Below are 16,272 nucleotides of genomic sequence, written 5' to 3'. Positions count from 1 at the left end.
TAAAAATACACCTAAGTTCTTAAGCTATAGGCTTTACAGGCAGGCCTGAATATCTCTATTCTAACAGTGGGTTCTGTCCCTTCCCCCATTCTGTGTCTGTCTTGTGTATTTAGATTGTAAATTCTTCAGGGCATGGGCCCTCTACTATTCTGTGTTTGTACTTGTCCTCGCACAATGGGGTACCCACTGTTAGTTGCTCCTTAGCACTAAGGCTAATGAATATGATTTATAATCATAATAACTCTCCTGCCACTTTGAGCCAAGGAAGCTGGCCTTGGGATGTTACTGCTTAAAAATGAGCTGGGGGTTAAAACCATGGACTGTTCTTTGTGACAAGTATCCCACAAATTCCACTGACCTCCCTGGTTTTCTTTGCCTACAGTAGGGTCTCCGGTTTCCAAACCTGATGTGATCTCACAGCTGGAACAAGGGGAAGAGCCGTGGGTCCCAGACCTCCAGGGCTCTGAGAAAGAAGTGCTTCCAAGAGCTGCCTGCACAGGTGAGGACTTGGTTAAACCAACTCAACAACTGTGTGGGAATTCAGGAAACATTTGGGATAACCTACAAAGACCCTGTGAGCTCTCCAAGTTCAGGATTGTTCCCTGCAGATGTGGAATCATTATGGCAGATGTGACTCATGGCTTCCCTCCTATTCTGATTGACAACTGGCAGCAGGTCGCTCCCCGATTTCACTTTCCTCTGAGTGTTCTCATGAGATGCAGATCAAAACTGATCCCTTCCTCTCTCCTCTGGGGAAGGTTTTGGGGAAAATCAGCTCCTGATTCTGTGGGAGAGATCAAACCTATTTTGGATTGTTCATCCCTTTTTCCATTCCTCTCTCTGAGATTTTCTTTCTTTCCGGTGCAGGTAGTGATCTATGCCCGGATTTTCTCTGTCTCCCATCAGGTGATGGGATAGTGAGTGAGAATGAGGAGGAGAAACCCCATCAGGAAGATGCTGAGCAAGGAGAACCACATGGAACTTTATCAGGAAGATCCAAAGGGACTGTTTCTGGGATTTGTGCACTCCCAGAAAAAACAAAAGCCTGTGAGACTCAGGGGAGGCCAGAGGGAAACTTTAGTAACCTCTCAGACCTTAAAACAAGCGACAGAATCAACTTGGAAGAGAGACGCTACACATGCCATGAGTGTGGGAAAAGCTTCAAGCGAAGCTCACACCTTATCACACATCAGAGAATCCACACAGGAGAGAAGCCCTACACGTGCTCTGAGTGTGGGAAATGCTTCATCGATAGTTCAGCCCTCATCTCACATCAGCGAATCCACACAGGAGAAGCGCCCTACACGTGCTCAGAGTGCGGGAAAATCTTTAGTCGGAGCTCTACCCTGAACACACATCGTAGAATCCACGCAGGAGAAGCGCCCCACACATGCTCAGAGTGTGGGAAAATCTTTGGTTGGAGCTCTACCTTGAACACACATCGTAGAATCCACACAGGAGAGAAGCCCTACACATGCGCCAAGTGTGGGAAAAGCTTTAGTCAGAGCTCAAACCTTATCAGACATAGGAAAATCCACATGGGTGAGAAGCCCTACACATGCTATGAGTGCGGGAAAAGCTTCAATCAGCGCTCACACCTTATCTCACATCGTAGAATCCACACAGGAGAGACGCCTTACACATGCGCTGAGTGTGGGAAAAGCTTCAATCACCGCTCCACCCTTATCACACATCGAAGAATCCACACAGGAGAAAGGCCCTACACATGCTCTGAGTGTGGGAAAACATTTAATCAGAGCTCAAACCTTATCAGACATCGGATAATCCACATAGGTGAGAAACCTTATGGATGCTCTGAGTGTGGGAAATGTTTCTTTAATCATTCAGGCCTCATCTTACATCAGAGAATCCACTCAGGGGAGACACCGTACACATTCTCTGAGTGTGGGAAAAGCTTCAGGCACAGCGCAAACATTGTCTGACATAGGAGAATCCACATTGGAGATAGTGTGGGAAAAGCTCGGAGTGGGGGAAAAGCTTCAATCAGCGCTCAAGCCTCATTAGACATCAGAAAATCCACGAGAGAATTGTAATAAATCCCTTGACTAGGGTTGGCCAAAGAATTTTTTTTTTTTTAAATCACATTTGCTAATTCCCACATAGTGATTTTTGCATCATCTTCACCGTGGTCTCTCAGCTCCACCAGATAAGCTGCCTGCTTCTGCCTTTTGCAGCTCATCCTTCTTTGGGGTCAGTCCTATGATCTTTTCTATCAACTCCTTTCCTTTTGAGTCATAGAAGTGTGTGTCCCTCCAGCCAGGAATGTTTATCACTTCCAGGTGGGGGAGAGAGGTTTGATCCCAACAAGCTACACTGAGGCAAAAACTACCTGTGCCTTCCATCCACTAGGACTGTACATGGCGTTGGCTGCTCAAGTTAGTGATCTTAATGTAAAAAAGTTGTAGTGCAGATGCAGCCCAGGTGCAGTGGTTGGCATTAGCTTTCCCCTTGACCTGACCTAAACTCCATCACTTTTCCTAGTCTAAACAAACCCTGAGCATCACGGTTATCCTGTTCCCCCATTTCAAAGCCATTGTTAGTCATCGAGTTCTCCCTTGGGGAACAAATTGTTTCCTTCCCAGTTGCTCTGATGTTGCTTCAGGTTGTGCTGGAGAGCAGATATTTTTATTATCATTTTCCACCCTTAAAATATATTGAACTATAACAAAGAACAGGAACAGGGCAGAGATAGGGAAAAAAGTCTTTTCACTCCTCTGTAACAACAGACATAGCTAGGGTAAGTCAGAAGGAGTCCCTTATTCCCCATCACTGTCCTCCTTCAATCCATGCTAAACCTAAGAATCCTTTTCCTTTCCCCAGTTGTGGGGTGAGAGACTTCCAAAAGTGCTCCCTGTGCTATAGCACATGGCTAAGCTCAGAGAATAAACCCCAAGTCTCCCCTGAGCTTTGCTTTTTGAATTCTGTATTTCCGATTGCTTCAAGCCTGGGCATTGTGATTATTAACCAGTTTCTCTAGCACTGTTCCTACCACCTTTTCTGTAACATATTTTGTTTTTTATGGGACAGGGTTGTTATTCCTTTGCCTAACCCCAACCTGGAAGGCCAGGGTGTCTGTTTTCTCTGGCCCCTCCCCACAGACAAATCTGACAGGGTTGAACCTGCCTGGAGCAAACAAAAAGCCCCACGGTCACACACATGAAGCAGATAGACATACACAAGACACAGAAGAAACTGAATATTTGAGCTATCAACATTTCCAGTTTCCCACAGCATGTTAGTTCTGAAGCTTGTTTTAATTTGTTTCTTTTCTTGGAACCAGAACTGGGGAAAGAGAACACTGGAGTCAGTGGAATTACAGCAGGAAGGGATAAGTCTCATGATTTGTCACTAACCAAAGGCTTTGTAAACAGAGCGATAATGTTATTGAATGGTCTGGCTAACCCTGCAGTTCGAAACAATCAGCTCTATGGGTGGTAAATTGACAGAAGCTCTGCTGCTGATCATGAAATAGCAGCTGTTGAAAGGTAATAGTGCTTCTATTTCAATGCCTCTGGAAGTACAGAAAACAGTGATCTGTGTTAAAAGAAAGTTGCAGTTTCTCAGAGCCCTGATTTCTATTGTGTGTGTACAGGAAGGTTTGAATGTGTAGCAGGTAGCTTGGTAAAGTTTAGCTATTTTGTGTGTGTAACAGGCTCCTGCCCACCTCCAGCAGAGGTTTCATTCACATAACTATGGCAACTTACCGAATGTCTAACAAATTAGTCCGTTCCTCCCCATAGTCAGTCTCTGATGGGAATGTTAGAATGAGGCAGAGAAGTGGGAGAGTATCGCAGTAGGAATACATTAAAAAGTGGGATTAATCGGAGCTGGGATGCAGACAGAGCCTGTTCTAGAGCTGGTGAAATGACAGGGACACACTCCCGCTAGTGCTGGCTCTGAGATAACAGAGAAGCAGACCGAGGAGAATGAGCTCCTGTGGGAGCTATGGGCAGCTGCCCTGTCAGTGCACCACTCACCTGGCAGGTGTTACACGAAACACAGCACTTCCCATCTGGAAGAGAAACACTTCCCCCTTTGCCACTACTTCATTATACCATCCATGAGGCTGTTTGTCCTGCAGGACTTTGATCTCTTTGGGTGGTCTATGGTGATTCATAAAAGAGCCATTAGGGGAGCAGGAGTCATCCCAATGGAAATCTCTTCACTTCTTTCTCAGTGTTACCTTCTTAGCCCTGGCTTTGGAGATGACCTTCGCCTTATCCTGTCTTGATTTTAGGTAGGATTTTAATCACCTTCTGGGGCTTGGCAGCTTAGAACTTTTGAGGGCTTTTCTCTGCCTTTTTGGTCCCCGCTGCAGTCAGTACATTCTAGACATGGGCATGGTGACTTTCCTGAGGATCTTGACAGCTTTAGCCAGCTTCTTGGTGCCTATTTTCCTGCTCACAGCCACTGTCGTCTTCTCATGCCTTGTCCTGGGGGCCCAGCTGCTGATTGAATGTGAAGGAGCCAAAGTGCTGGTGACTTTAGCCTGCACCAAGTTGCCTTCGCTCGTCAGACTCCTGAACCCCAACTGGATGTGGTTCTTGTTCTTCTGCACAGCACAGCCCTGGAGAAGAGGGATCTGCAAATGTACATTCCTATGATCCCTTTGTTTAATTGATAAAAACATAAAGCAGACACTTAGAGGATTGGAACTGATTTCAGTTGATGGACAGGTTTGCTAGGTTGTTATGCATTTGGACAGTGAAATGTTGAGTGTTTACATTCATTTCAAGCATCCCCATATAGTGGAACTCCTGAACACATTGGAGAATGGAAATCAAAATGTTTTCCCTTTTTTCAAAAAAAAAAAATAAGAGGCTTATTCGAGGGCACTTGGATTTGAAGCAAGGACCACTTGATCTGCACTCAAACACTCTACCACTGACCTGTACCCCCATGAGAGCAGATACTTTCCCCATTGTAGCTGAAGCACATCAGTGATTCCAATAGCAGGGGCAGGTTCTCTCTGGGGCACAGAGATGTTTCAGGGAGTTGGTGGCTCCTTTCTTTCCTCACCCTGGAGTAAACTCAGCTTTTTATTCCATGGTACATGTTTTATGGAATAACAACAGCAGCTTGAAGAAAGAGGAGAGTGAATATCTCACTCTCAGGGCTGAAGGTGGCCATGTCCCCTCTGTCTGAGCGTTGCCATTGAAGGAGAGAAGGTTTCAATGGAACTGAATGCCCTGGCTCAGACTAGAGACACAGAAAGGTTTTGCTGTTCATTGAACGGCAAAAGAAATTGTGTCTGTATGTGAAAATGAGGAAGGACATGAAACGCCCACAGGGTGATGCAATGCCCTAAGCTAAGGCAGGAGGGTGAAGGAATGGGGCTGAGGAATGACTGAAGTGGACTCAGCTGGGATTGAAATGACATTTGTTTGTGTCGGGTAGTGAGAAATGTGACATTAATTCAGATGCAAAGTTGAGGCTTCTTTAGCTCCTTGTAGAACTTGTACTTGATTTCCCTTAAGGGAGAAAGGGAAATTCTGGGGCTGCCTTTAGTCCCTGGCTGTAGCAGTGTATAAAAAAGGCTCCAGAGTCGCTCCTGGCAATTACAGGCCACTAGGACTACAATATCAGGAAAATTGGGTGAAATTGTAGAGCCCAATTATTAGACACATAGATAAGCCCAATTTGTTGGGTGTACCTATTGGGTTTCTGGGAACTGGACGGGCGGAAGCCCGCCCAATGCAAAGGATCCCACCCCAGCCTAAGGGGAGGATCTACAGGACCTCAGAAACCCACTGATTCCGGGGGACAACTAATAAAAGAACAGGGACAGGAGTGCGGTCAAAGGGTCATAAGAAGGGAGCCTGACGGGGACACCGAGTAGAGAACCTCGGACAGTGCCCACTGCTCCTCGAAGGTGTCAAGGGAGCCAGTTGACACTGCCCAGAGGAACTCCGTCCAGATGCGTGAACGGATTAAGGATCAGAAACAAGCCCCACAGTCACAGGAGTCTCCATCGGTCAACCTCCTCTTCCTGGTTGTGTAGATTGTCATTTTTGCCAGGGTGAGGAGGAGGTTGACCAGGAGGTCCTGCAACTTTGTGGGTCCATGGATAGGGAGTGGATAAAGAAGGAGGTGAGGGGAAAAGTGCAGCCAGAAACATAACAGGATATTGGTGAGGAGCCGGTATAGGGGCTGCAACCTGGCGCACTCTAAACAAACGTGCACCAGGGTCTCCCTCACGCCGCAGAAGGGGCAAGTGTCTGGGACGGGTAAACCGTACCAAGTACATGCCCGTGCTCACGGCTCCGTGAAGGAGCCGCCAACTGATATCCCTGATGGGCCTTGGGACCAGAGTAGAGTAGAGGCTGGCCCATCAGGGCTCCTCACCCTCCAGAAGTGGCAGGACGTCCCGTCATTTTGTGTCAGGGTGGGACACGAGGGTGAGGAAGTGAAGGGGGTGGAGCACAAGCGTGTAGAGATGTTGCCTTGGCAATTTGGAAGCGGACTGGCTGCAGATCGTGCAGCTGACTTGCGGAGAAGAGGTGAGGGGGCCGGTCAAGTCCACAGGGCAGAGGCCTGATGAAAAGGTCCGGAGGGCCCGGGGTGGTAGGTGGGCAGGGCGTGGCCTCTCGCAGGACCCAGTCGAGATAGGCCCGAGTAGCGGGCAGCAAAGCAGCCTCCACCTCCTGTAGTACCTGCCAGGAGTACAAAATCTGAAGAGCCCCATGCATTGAGCGAGCGTCAGGGGATCCAGCCATTCTCCCCAGTCATAGTCCAGGAGGTCTCCGACCCTGGTGACTTCCACCAAGACCAGCCTCTGGCACACCGCGGGGGACTCCACCACCTGCACACAGAGCTGGGGATTGTGTAGTAGGGGCTCCGCGAGGAGATCTGCCCCCTCGGTGGCCGTCGCAGCGAACAGCTTCCAGGTCCGGAGGAGGTCCTGGTAGAAGACCGGCAGCCCGGAGAGATCTCGCGGAAGACCCCTCGGATTGAGATAAAGGAGCTGCCGGTCGTATCGAAGCCCTCGGAAGCGGTGCAGGAAGACGTGCTCCAGTACTCTCCATGCTGGACTACCTGCACCGTAAAGAAGCCTCTGCAGGGCCTGGAGGCGGAAGACATGGACCCAAGTGCGTAGGCACTTCAGGCCCTGCCCTCCCTCCTCCAGGGGCAGGTGGAGGACCCCTGCAGGGACCCAGTGCAGTCCTGGCCAAAAGAACTCCAGAACCACCTTCTGGAGGTCGGCCAGGAGACCCGGGGCCGGGACCAGGGTGTTGAGCCGGTACCAGAGCATGGACAGGACTAGTTGATTGAGCACCAGTGCCCTCCCTCGAAGGGAAAGGCACCGGAGGAGTCCTGTCCATTTCCGGAGCTGCTCCGCCACCCTGCCCTGCAAACCTTGTCAGTTCTCCGGCGGAGACGGATGCCTGGTGCAAAGGTAAATGCCAAGATAGAGCAGCGGACTCGCACTCCACAGGATGGCCTGAAGTGCAGGTGGGAGGGAGCCCACCTGCTACCTGTCCCCGACCACCAGGCCAGAGCTCTTGACCCAGTTGACCTGGGCGGAGGAGGCCGCCAAGTACACAGCAAGGCAAGCCTCCACCCGCGCCAGGTTGCCCGAGTCCTGGACCATGAGGAGCACATTATCGGCGTACACCAACAGGACTAGCTGCAGCTCCGGCTCCCGATACACCAACCCAGTCCACCTCCTGCGGAGGAGACAGAGGAAGGGCTCGATGGCCAGAGCGTACAGCTGGCCCGAGAGGGGACATCCCTGCCGCACTCCCCAACCGAAACTGACCGGCTCGGTCAGGGTCTAGTTGAGCCTGACCAGACACTCTGCGGAAGCGTACAGCACCTGGAGAAAACCACAAACTGGGACCCGAAGCCTAACGCTCGCAGAGTGCCCAGGAGATACCCGTGGTCCACCCTGTTGAATGCCTTCTCCTGATCCAGGGACAGGAGGGCGAACGACAGACCATTCCTGCACCCAAGCTCCAGGAGATCCCGGACCAGATAGAGGTTATCAGAGATGCTACGGCCCAGGACGGTGTAGGTCTGGTCTGGGTGGATCACTTCCTCCAGCACGGCCCCCAGCCGCAGCGAGATGGCCTTGGCTACGATTTTGTAGTCCGTGCTGAGGAGCGAGACAGGACACCAATTCCATATATTGTGGAGGTCCCCCTTCTTCGGCAATAAGGCAAGCATGGCTCGCCTGCACGAGAGAGGGAGGACCCCACTCTGTAAGGACTCGGCCCAGACGGTGACCAGGTCCGGGCCAAGGACGTCCCAGAACATGAAGTAGAACTCCACAGTCCATGCCCGGAGACTTGTGGGTGGGCATGCGACGGAGGGCTTCTGAGAACTCGGCCAGAGAGAGAGGCAGCTCTAGCCAGTCCCGGTCGCCCGTGCTGACCGCCGGGAGTCTATCCGAGAGCACTCTGCAAGTGGCAGGATTGGTCGGATCCGGGGAGAAAAGGTGCGCGTAGAAGGTCTGGGCCCTCTCGCACATCTCCACCGGATCTGTGAGGGGGATGCCGTCCTCTGCCAGAAGGCAGGTGACGTGCTTCTTGGCCCGCCTCCTTTTCTCCAGGGCGCAGAAGAAGCGGGAGCCGTGATCCATTCCCGAAGGAGGCAGATGCGGGATCGAACAAAGGCGCCCTGGGCCCGATGGTCTTCGAGGACCAGGAGCTCCTCCTGCTTCTCCCTGCACACTCCGCAAAGGGATGGATCCTTGGGGCTGGTGGCCAGACACCTCTCCAGCTCTAAGACCTCCCATTCCAGCTGCTCTATCGCCGCATCCCTCCGTTGGCTGGCGCCCCGCATGTAGTCACGGCAGAAGAGCTGGGCATGCACCTTCCCCACATACCACCAGCGCCACGCCGAGGAAAAGGCATGGTGCTGCCCTCTCCAGGCCAGCCAGAACTCCTGGAAGGACGCCACGAAGCCTGCATCCTCCAGCAAGCTGTTGTTGAAATGCCAATAGGCTGGCCCCGGCCTCTCCGCACAGAGAGAGGCCATCATGGTGACGAGGTGGTGATCCAAAAAAGCGGCCGGCTGGATACTGGAGGACTAGGCCCGTGAAAGATGACAAATAGATGTGGTCCAACCAGGAGTGGTACGACCGATGAGCTTCCAGCCGGACATAGGTGAATGTGGAAACATCGTCTGTGTGGTGGTCACGCCAGACATCCACCAGGGAGTGATGGTTGATGATCTCCCAGAGGACGTCCGCGGCGGCCGAGCTCTGCTCGGTCCCCGAGCGGTCCCGCTTCTCAAGGATGGTGTTAAAGTCCCCGCCCAGGACCAGGCACTTACGAGGGTCCAAGGAGCCGAGGAAGGTGGACGCCTGCTGATAGAACGGCAGCCGCTCCGGGGCCGATTGTCGGGGCATAGATGTTCACGAGGTTGACCACGAGCCCCTCCATGCAGACCCAGAGGTGCAGCAGGCGGCCCGGCACAGCTTTGGCGACCCCCAGCACTTCGGGCTGTAGGTCGGAGGAGAACGGGGTAGCCAGTCCAGCCCTATGGGTTGTGGGATGGCTGAAGTAGACCCTGTCCCCCCATTCCAGCCACCAGCTGGCTTCAACAGCCGGATCCGTGTCAGTATCCTGCAGGAAAACCACAGAGTACCCTCCCTCCCGAAGGAAGGAGAGCACCTAGCTTCTGCGGAAACCCACCCTACAGCCCCGGGTGTTCAATGTGGCAAAGGTGACTTGTGCCATAAGGAGGGCTGGGGGAATCCTCACCACGATGGGCGTCCACGGACCCCCTTGGGCCGCGCAGCAAACCGTGACCCACCCCGAAGGTGAGCAGGGAGTCACGGAAGCTGCGGACCAGGTGGTAAGCCACGGCACCCTGCTTCCCGGTCCTTTTGCCCTCCCCCATGAGGGCCCTCGCGGCCCGGAGGATCTGGTGGAAATCCCCCCCCCCGTCACTGGAGAGCAAGCTGTACCTTGTTGCGAGAGCCTCTGACGTCTTCCAGAAACTCCCACAACTCCTCTCGCAGCATATGAGGGGGTGGGGTCTCTGGCACAGCCCTGTGGCCTACGGAGATGGGCAGGCAAGGGGTGGACCCACGATGTGGTGCCCGATGGGCCGGCGCCACATGGTCCGCCTCAGATCCCGGCTCAATTGGGGAGTGGCGGAGGGAAGAGCGCAGCCCCTAGGTGATCGAGACTGTGAAACATAAAGACCGCTCCCTAGGGGCACCCTCTGGGAAAGGGAAGGAGACAACTCCAGAGGCAGCAGTAACATTGTGGGAGGTGGAGGGGACAGGGACGGGGTCAGGAGTAAGGGCAGGGCTGGGGTCAGGAGCAGGGTTGAACCATCAGGAGGCGGCTCCTCGCGGCCAGGCGCAGGGGTTTGAGGGGTAGGGAGGGGGTCCCCAGTGATGCCGGCTCAGGCTCAACTGCAGGTAGGGCAGCCTTGATGGTGAGAGCTGCAGAACTTTGAGTGGGGCACCCGCCCAGGAAGGAACTCTGTTGACCTGCACCACTGAGGGATACCCCTGGTGGCTCGTCTCCCGGCCACAAGGCACTGGCTGTCGCCTCAACAGGCTCGGCGGCCGTCAGCGGGGTGCCATCCATGGCTGTGCAGGTCAGGGAGTCCAGGGGACCCTCAGAGGCGGGAGCAGATGCAGCAGTCAGGATGGTGGAATACGGGGAAGGGGGAGCTGTGGTGAGGTCGGCTAGGTCGAGGCCCGCTGGCAGAGGGTCATCCTCCCCCTGGTCAGACCCAGGGCCTCGATCTCCTCAAAAATGGAGAGGAGTTCGCCTCCCACTGTCCCAGGGTCCTTCCCACTAGCGCCCGAGGCGATGATCGCCTCCGGTGTTGCAGGGGGCGCAGGTGGCAAGGGAGTAGGACGGGCCTCATTCGGGGTCTCCGCAGGGAGGGATTGCAGTGGAGGGATGGTGGTACCCTCCGGTGCTGCCACGTCTTCCCTAGCCTGCACTGGCTGACAGACCAACCCCGTGGGCAAGGTGGAAGGCTCGGTGGTTTCCGCATCAGGTGGACGAGCGGAGCTCAAGCCTTCCACTTGCCCCGCTTACCATGAACTAGGGTTCAGACCTCTATGGCATCACCCGCGGGCTGGTCGACGGGTTGGGTCGGAGGGCAGGGATGGTGGTTCGCGGACTTGGAGAGGTACTAGTGGGACAGCTGGAGGAAGGGAAGATTCCCCCTGGGGAGAGCCCTCTCCCATGCTCAACAGTACCCCTGCCGCACCCTCCTCCACAGGCCCCACCAGAGTGCAGGCAGCGGACGCAGGGCTCTCCCACTCGTCTGGGCATGCTGGTGGTGGTATCCCTGAGGCCTGAGCGGGAGCATTGGTGGGCTGGGAAGGAGGGATGGCCTTGGGCACCGGGCAGCCAGGGGTGCGGGCGATGACGGGGCCGGCACCCTGCCGGGGCTCGGGGGTCCCAGGTGCTCCTCCGTGCCGGGCCAAGGGGCAGTCCCTCCGAAAGTGCCCCGTTGCCTGGCAGAGGTAACACCTGGCCTCCCCCGTGGAGTAGTGCACCCGGTAATGGGCCCGCTGATTGGGGACCTGGAAAGACCCCTCGAGCACCTGTCCGCCACACGCCACCAGCGGCAGTTGAAGCTGCACCTGCCGGCGGAACGAGAGGTCGTGACGGAGGGCGGGGTCCTTGCAGCCTAAGGGGAGAGGACTCACAACGGAAATGGGATTCCCTAGGGTAGAGAGGACGGGTAACAGGGCGGCATTGGGAAGGAAGGGAGGGACAGAGGTCAGGACCATGCGGACACCCAGGTCCTCCAGTGGCTCCAGGGGGAAGAACATGCCCCCCACCACCAGGCCCTTCTTCACCGCCTCCTGGGCGTTGGCCTCCGAGGCAAGGAAGAAGACCACCTTGCCATACATCTTGGAGGCCGCCACGATGGCCGTGGGCCCCATCACTCTTGCCAACGCCCGTACGTAGGTCTCCACATGGAGCGAGGCGGGCACCAGGAGGCAACGGACGCCGTGCTTCCTGGTCAAGGTGGGGAAGGGCCCCGGCTGCTGTAGATGGTAGCGGGAGGCAGCAGTCGGGGGAGATGATGTAGTGGCAGGTGGGGGGGCCGCCACTGCCACCTGGGTGTACGCCTTGGGGGCCAGAGGAGGGCCACCCGCAGAGCTAGTGGAGGGAACAGCGGGGAAGAGCGCCACGTTCGGTGGTGGGGCTGCAGCAGAGGTGGCAGGCTCCGCCATGGAGGGCTTAGTTTTCCTAGCGGGGCCCTTTCCCTTCTTGCCCTGGCCCTTTCTGCCGGCTGAGGGGGCTCCCCCAGAATCGGAGGCGGCGAGGGACATGGCAGCAGCAGAGGGCACCCCCGTCGCCTGCAGCTGCTGGCCCCTTAGCGGGAGCGGTGGCAGGTGGTCTGGCAGTGGTGGTTGAGGTGGAGACTAGAGCGGTTGTCGGGGGAGCAGGTGGGGCAGGGGGAACGGCACTTGCCCCAGAGGTCCCACCCGCTGTGTCTCCCGCCATAGTGAGTAGGGAGGGAGGAAGGGGAAACACCAGAGGAAGGGAAGGTGGTGGGGGAAAGCAGGTCAACCACTCCTCCCTGCTAGGCTGTGGGCAGGGAGGAGGGTGCCATGATGAGAAATGGGGGGCAGATGAGACTACCAAGACCTTGAGGGGGGGAGGGTCAGTCAGACATGGGATCGAAATCCTGCTCCTCTAGTTGCACTAGGGGAGGGGAGGGGAACAATGGCAATTGGGGGGTTGCAGTGCAATGGTGGCAAACTCAAACGGGAGAAGCACAAGTGCACTAAAGGGGCATGGGCGCACGGGGGGAGGGGCTAATCAAGGTGAGGCGGGTCACAGAGGAGAGGAGCAACCAGGCTGGGAGTGGGGCAGAGGGACCAAGGGGCTAGCTTCAGGGCTGGGGCAGAACAAACCAAGCTGCAAAGGGAAATGGGTGGGGCAGGCAAACAAACTGAAGCTTGGAGGGGAGGGCAAAAGGCCATGAGGAGCAAACGGGGCAGGCAGTAAAGGACAAAGCTGGGGGCCTGTTGCAAAGGGGAAGGGGTCAGTCTGGGAGAGGCAGGGGTGCGTGCACCCACGGGCACTTGTGCAAAGTCAAATGTTTGACTGGCTGGTGCTGGAGGCCCAAATGGTGGCAATAGGGCATGGCAGGCCAGGCGAGCAGCTGAGTGCCAGAGGCAGGAGCCAAGGCAGATGATAAGTGGCCTGTGGGGATGGTGTAGGGGGCAGTGGTGGTGGTGGTGGGGATACAGATGGATCAGGGGGCAGGCTCCACACCACACCCCCTGTGCCCCCACAAACACAGTCTAAACCCACACAACTAGAGCACAAAAAGTTACTCAGTCTTTGATGGTCCCCTCCACAGTGCTGTAGCTGTAGTGGTGGTGGTGGGGCCTTGGCTTCCCCCTCCAGAGGAGGGGGAGTGGGGGCTGGCCAGCAAGGCCCCCCCACCCCTCAGCAGTAGCGGTCCAGGGAAGGAGCACTCCAGCCAGCAGCAGTAGCCCAGGAAGGGAGGGAGGAGCTCCAACCAGAGAAGGGGGAAGCGCTCTAGCCAACAGGGCAGCCCCAGGAAACAGAGCGCTCCTGCCCTGAAGGGCTTGAAACAGCCCAGGAGAGGCTGTGGCTGGGGCAAGAAGCCTGGGCTGATGGGGGAAAGTAGTCTTAGCTGTGGCCATGCAGCAGTCAGGCCCTTGCACGGCCTGTCATCAGCCGATGCCCACAGGAGGTCCACACGACTCCTGTTTAAAGTGTCTGGGAGAATCCCACCTTGCGGACAAGTGCCGAATCTGCAAGGCATTCAAGCCCCGGATGAAGAAAGAGCAGGACATTCGCCTCAAGCAACTCTTGATTGAGGCAGCTCTGACTCCTCCATCTTCAGCACCGACTCCGGCACTGGGGATGAGTGCTTCCTCCGCACCAGAACGCACGGTTCTAGTGAAGACTCCTCGGCACCAGCCTTCGCCGACTCAACCCTCTAGCAGGCACCGATCCCTCTCCCCGAGGAGCAAGAGGCACAAGGCTCCTGCGGCACCTGTATCTATGCCGCAGTCTGAGCGTACATCTAAGGCGGACTGCCCGGCACCATCAACTGCTGCAGCACTGCTTGCCTCCGCACCGTCAATTCCAGTCTCTCAGGAGCCGTCGAGTCCGGTGCCTATCAGCTCCCCAGCACACGCCGTGGTTGAGCTCATCGTGCCCTTGACGCCGGAGACTTTTTCCATGGCTCAGGAGCTAATTGCTCTGACAGAGCCTGAGCTGCCCCAACCCCCAGTACCGCCGGTGTGGGTTGTTCAGTCACTGGGCAAGCCCACCATGATGAGGCCATCTTTGCCGGACACCGTGCAATGCCTCCGGTCCCGATCCAGGTACCGCGGATGCCCTCAATCCTGACATCGCTCCTGCTCTCGGCACCACTCGCAGTCCCGCTCTCCATCCCGGTACTGGTTGTACTCTCGGCACCGCTCGACATCCCGGTCTCCATCACGGTGATCTCGGCACTGGTCCAGATCCCGGCACCGCCGTACCTCTCACAGCTGATCTCGGCATGGCGATGCGAGGCAGCGGTCGACCTCCCGGCACCGCGCTGGTTGCAGGTCCTGGTCCCGCTCCCAGCACCACTACGACTCTCGGTACCGTGCAGACAGGAGTCTGATGGACGCAGAGAGCTGGTCCAAGCGAATTCAGCTCCTCCGTGGCCCTCGCGTCATCCATCCGTCTCCTCCGATGCGGACAGTGCCTCATATGGAGACTCGGACACGCATGCCCATGGCCCAGACCACAGACCTCATCAGTGGTCCTTTTGGACACCTTGGGCGTATCATCAAGCCCAAGGTGAACCGACTGGCCCATCACACTCCGGTCACTCAGAGCACCGTGTGCCTGAGGCCACCATCAGCCGACCTCTCCGTGCTGACACAGAGGAAAACAGTGCACACGCACCGGAACCGCTTGATCTTCCGGAGACGGAGGTCCCCCCAGACCAGGCCTCAGTGCAGGACCCACTCGTCCCGGGGCTGTCATCCTCCTCTTCCCCGGATGAGGCAGTAGCGTGGACGTCATCATCGGGACCACCTCCGATTGACTTCCCGTCACACCAGGACCTTCTGCGGCGTGTCGCCAGAATATCACCCTGCTGGTAGAGGAGGTCCCAGAGGTGGAGGACCCGGTGATTAGCATCTTGTCCACAGAGACACCCACCAGAGTGGCTCTTCCATTCATCTGTTTGATCCAGGCCAGAGCTGACACCATCTGGCAATCCCCAGCTTCCATCCCACCTACAGCCAAGGGGGTCGAAGGGAAGTACATGGTGCCTTCCAAGGGGTATGAGTACCTCTATGTGTACCCTGCTCCCTGTTCCTTGGTGGTACAGTCCGTCAACGAACGGGAGCGCCACGGCCAACAAGCACCCGCGCCTAAATCTAGAGAAGCCCGGCGCATGGATTTGTTGGGACGAAAAATCTATTCTGCAGGAGGTCTCCAACTTCGCATATAGAACCAACAACCCTCCTCGGCAGATACTGTTACAACACCTGGAAGGCTGTCGGGAAGTTTGCCGAGTTGGTTCCGCAGGATTCCCGCCAGGAATTTGCAGCACTCCTGGAGGAGGGGAAGAGGGTCGCGAGGACCTCATTACAAGCCTCATTAGATGCCGCCGATTCAGCTGCCAGAACAGTCGTGTCTGGCATAAGGATGTGCTGTATATCCTAGTTGCAAGTGTGCGGCCTGCCACCTGAGTTGCAACATACAGTACAAGACTTGCCGTTTGATGGTCAAGGCTTGTTTTCACAAAAGACGGACCCCAGACTGCAAAGTCTGAAGGACAACAGAGTAATTATGCATTCATTGGGAATACATACGCCTCAGACTGAAAGACGGTCCTTCCGTTCCCAACCGCAGCGTCCTTACCCCTCACCTCGGCCACGGCAAGACTTTGCCAGACGAAGAGGTCGTACTAATCGCAGACGTCAGTCTGGACCTCAAGGGGGGCAATAATTCCGGTCCCACCAAACCAACGCCGGGACCCAAAGCAAACTTTTGAGGGTGCGTCCGAGAGCAGTGTACCAATTGCCTCCCTGGATCCCTGTCAGTTCTACAACCGCCTTTCCCCGTTCCTTCCGGCGTGGTCCCAGTTGGCATCAGATCGTTGGGTCCTATGCACGGTGGAGCTTGGTTACCATCTTCAGTTTGTTTCACCCCCTCCCTTCCACCCCTCCTCCTCGTCCCTTTTCAGGGACCCCTCTCACGAGCAACTCCTCATCCAGAAGGTTCACAAGCTCCTCTCAATCGGAGCTATAGAGAAGGTACCAGAGGAATT

General features: G+C 55.9%; 1 protein-coding gene and 1 pseudogene across 3 annotated transcripts in view; one reads left to right on the top strand and one right to left on the bottom strand.

Moving 5' to 3' along the window:
- LOC115642612 overlaps positions 1–2,759 on the top strand; it is a 65,746-nt pseudogene extending 62,987 nt beyond the window's left edge.
- LOC115642642 (zinc finger protein 436-like) overlaps positions 1–16,272 on the bottom strand; it is a 936,374-nt gene that overhangs the window by 511,065 nt on the left and 409,037 nt on the right. The window lies entirely within an intron of this gene.

This window comes from Gopherus evgoodei, unplaced genomic scaffold (assembly GCF_007399415.2).
Source record: "Gopherus evgoodei ecotype Sinaloan lineage unplaced genomic scaffold, rGopEvg1_v1.p scaffold_43_arrow_ctg1, whole genome shotgun sequence".
In the NCBI taxonomy this organism is placed as follows: Eukaryota; Metazoa; Chordata; order Testudines; family Testudinidae; genus Gopherus; species Gopherus evgoodei.
Note: the sequence above shows the minus strand (reverse complement) of the source record. Positions and strands in the feature narration are given on the sequence as shown.